Source organism: Sycon ciliatum, chromosome 2 (genome assembly GCF_964019385.1).
Source record: "Sycon ciliatum chromosome 2, ocSycCili1.1, whole genome shotgun sequence".
Lineage (NCBI taxonomy): Eukaryota > Metazoa > Porifera > Calcarea > Leucosolenida > Sycettidae > Sycon > Sycon ciliatum.
This window is the reverse complement of record NC_088644.1, coordinates 27,810,249-27,813,952: the sequence shown is the minus strand read 5'-3', so window position 1 is coordinate 27,813,952 and position 3,704 is coordinate 27,810,249. Positions and strand designations below refer to the sequence as shown.

Sequence of the window (3,704 nt, the reverse complement as noted above, 5' to 3'; positions counted from 1 at the left end):
CGTCCATGGAATACTAAAACACAATAGGCGTGGCGCAGCTAACGCCCACTTGGATGAATCGGAGTGGTCGCGAGTGCATTCTCCTTCCTCGGTGAACACTGCTGGTCACCCTGTTTGATGATCCACCAAACACCATCGGTGCAGGCCGCGTTTTTTCGGAACCAGCCATTTATTCGTCCACCAACAATAGATATTAATGTTTCTCACTTGAACACTCTGTAGAGCTGTCGCTGTCGTGACAAGGCCGTGTATACTCCAAGTCTACATGTAGGATGAAGAGTAACAGTGACTGCTGATAATGAAGTTTGCGCTCGTGGACAATACAACGCTGTGTGAAGTAAATTGTGGCTCCACAATCGCTCTGAATGCTAATGTGTGTCCATGGAATACTAAAACACAATAGGCGCGGTGTAGCTAACGCCCAACGTGGATGAAACGGACAACAGCAGCGTTTAGTCTAGAGCGTTCTCCTTCCTCGGTGAACACTGCTACAAGACATTATGCTTGATGATTCACCAAACACCATCGTTGGGGGCCAAGTTTTCCGGCGCCAGCGAGTTGTTCGTCCACCAACTAACTTTGATGAGTCTTTCTTCAACACTTCGTAGAGCAGCCGCGCAAGGCCTTTCCTTCGCGTTAGGGTAGCGATCCTTCCTAGATGATATCGCTATTCATTGTTACTTTTTACTACAATGAGTAGTGTTTCTCCGAAAATAAAGTCAGCTGCCTGGGCATTAGGCATTACTCCATTAGTACTGCCATGCCTAGGCCTATCTAGCGCCTGGACTTGTAAAAAATTGATTTTGCAAGTCTTCAATCATGTTTGCATGTACGCGCTATCCAGCCATATTAGAGAGGTTAAAGGGGAACTCCGGTCCAAAATCACCCCCATTTTTTATTGCGGAATCCATTAGAGTATGTCGTAAGTGGTAGAATGGCGAAAACCGGAAGCTTCTACGACAAGGATAACATACCTAAATTACCAATTGCAATTTTCCATATTTGGCACGAGGGGGCCCCCTCCCACCCTGTGACGTAAAACGTTCTCAGCCCGGTCCACTCAGATGAAATTTTCAAATAATTGAAGCAAGAATGAAAAGTCCTTGGCCATTGTTGAAGTGCTTGTTGTTCTGTGCCATGCCAGATTTATTGTCACGACTCGCTGCTGCGTCTCTGGATGCAACAATGTCACGAAGAAAGAGGCGCCTGCGGGCTGTCGTAGCATGGCTTTCCTCTGGCTGACGCGAACCTGACGACAGCTTGGCTATGGAGAGTATGTTGGAAGGATTTTTCTCCGACGAAAAATAATCGTGTCTGCACTGAGCATTTCACTGAGATGTGCTATGAAAGAGATTTCCAACAAGAGTTTGCACAAAGCATTGGTGGCTATAAGCAGAAGCAGCAGCGACGCTTGAAGCCAGGGTCTCTGCCATCCTGAAACTTGGCGGTGCATGTCATACTAATAGTTAGTAGCTCCTCTACCTCTGCTGCCAGCAAAAGCAGACCATCTTCGATTTACTTCCAGGAACGTGAGCACGATGAGGTAAGTGAACGGCATGATTTTGTGCCGTCCAGAACGTAGCTCTAAACGACTACAGTCCAACTCAAAGTCCTCTACTCAAAATCCTAGTCAGTGAAGTCGAGAATTGATGTAATGCACATGGAACGTTATCATGTGTGTTATTTCGGTTCTCTTTATCTGTAAGTTTCCATTGCGTTACTTTCCGGTTGCAGCTACACTGCCACAAATACAAGGTACAGTATGATTTGTAGTCTGGAAATTGTCCATGCTGTCATACTGAAGTGGGCACCAAAACGTGTCCACTTTTCGTACAATGGCATGAGAGCACGGGTACAGTCGGCATGTCTGTCCCACAATGCCAATATAGGGAGAGCGCACGCCAAAACCAAGGAGGGTGTGCTCAGGTACAGGCTGGAATACACCAAGAGCACAAAGTGGCCAAGAAGCTGCACGACAATGTCCTGCAACTTCTTGAAGGACCTGTTGAACGATGTGCATACAACCATTCTCAGCATTCGCAACGGCACAACCCCATGCTCCCGAACACAGTACAGTCTTGTGCCATTGTATCTGTCAACTTTACCAGATTGTTCATGCAGCTGCATTGGTGCAAAGCATGCGCCCACCCGAAAACACAAATATTGCCCGAGTCAAGAATAGTTATAAATCGTGTCTGTCAACTGTTTTCTGCATGCACATGTACCAATGATTATGTGAACGTCAACCAGGCCAAGAAGCATTATCATCATCATCATCATCATCATCATGTCCAACTGCTTCCTCAAAGCCCCAGTGCGCATCTGCATTGGCTTCTGGTACAGCTGCTTTATCTTCGATACCACGCAAGACGGTATCACACGCCGCTGCTTGCGTCCAACGTATCCATGGGTGAACCATGTGTATTGTCTATACGCCACACGTCTCCAAATCCTGCACAAAACAGTTGGAGAGATGTAGACACACATACCACGAGTGTCTTCATGATTGTGTAAAAGTAAATAGTTTCAGTGTAAATAGTTTCGGATTCGAATTAATATTTCTATGGGCTGCTATACTAAAGACACTTTGGCCTTTTTTCAAATTTACATCACTTTTACACACAGTTGAAACACTGACAGTGCTAGGAATAGTATGAATGAAAGACATCGTTGTACCAGTATAATTATATTGGCATGGGTGCAATAGAACTTCATGATTGTGTGATGGAAGTTGGTGAATTTGAATACTGTACACAAAATCATTGCACAACACTTCCCATCTACTTTGTACCGGTACATGAAACATGGAAAGAAAGGAAATAATGAAACCGATTCAGTGAATCCTCACCTGTTTGACCACGGTCCACACCTTGCCCGAAATTCTTCGAAGGAAAGCAATGCAACCTCGAGCACTGATTTTTGCAGGCAAACAACAGCAAACTCTGAGTGCTGCGTGACGCACTGCAGCCCTTCCTGCTCGCCGCGTTTACTGAAAGCTGCAGGAACCTCCCAGCAACAAGTCGACTCGACCTCGCTCCACATCATGCTGCATTGTCCGCAACGGCATCAAGCAGTGCTTCTCACGCGAGCACTTGCAACCAAAGCGTTCTCTTCACGTTCATCTGTTTTGTAGTCTCAGAAATATTACTTGTAGACAGTTTCGCAGACGCTGATGCGCGCTTCGGCTCGAACCTAAAAGGCCTCGGTGTTGTTGAATCCGAAGTGGCGTCCACCTCCACACCTCCCGTGGTCTCCTCTTCCTCCAACATGATGATCGAATGAATACTAGTACAAGGGTTATTGATTGAAGAAAAAACAGTGAATACCTTTTTCAAAATTTCTGCAGGTCTACCATTTGAATAAAAAAATTTGGAGGTCACTGAGAACGTTTTACGTCACAGGGTGGGCGGGGGCCCTCTCGTGCCAAATATGGAAAATTGCAATTGGTAATTTAGGTATGTTATCCTTGTCGTAGAAGCTTCCGGTTTTCGCCATTCTACCACTTACGACATACTCTAATGGATTCCGCAATAAAAAATGGGGGTGATTTTGGACCGGAGTTCCCCTTTAACCCTTTACCGTTTGTACGTACAAATTTCGACCGCTCGCGGTCGATGACTTCTATGCGCACAGCGCTGGACTGGTTCACCGCAGGGAGCTGGGATTTTCCCTACTGGTAGCCAAGATGTACGCGCAGAGGGTGC

At 46.2% G+C, this 3,704-nt stretch overlaps 1 long non-coding RNA gene across 1 annotated transcript; it reads right to left on the bottom strand.

Moving 5' to 3' along the window:
* Window positions 1-2,076: 2,076 nt before the first annotated feature.
* On the bottom strand, window positions 2,077-3,407 carry LOC135810820 (uncharacterized). Its single transcript, XR_010552408.1, has 2 exons — window positions 2,849-3,407; window positions 2,077-2,452 (listed from the first exon to the last, which is right to left on the bottom strand). It is a non-coding gene; the product is annotated as an uncharacterized LOC135810820 (long non-coding RNA).
* Window positions 3,408-3,704: the final 297 nt, after the last annotated feature.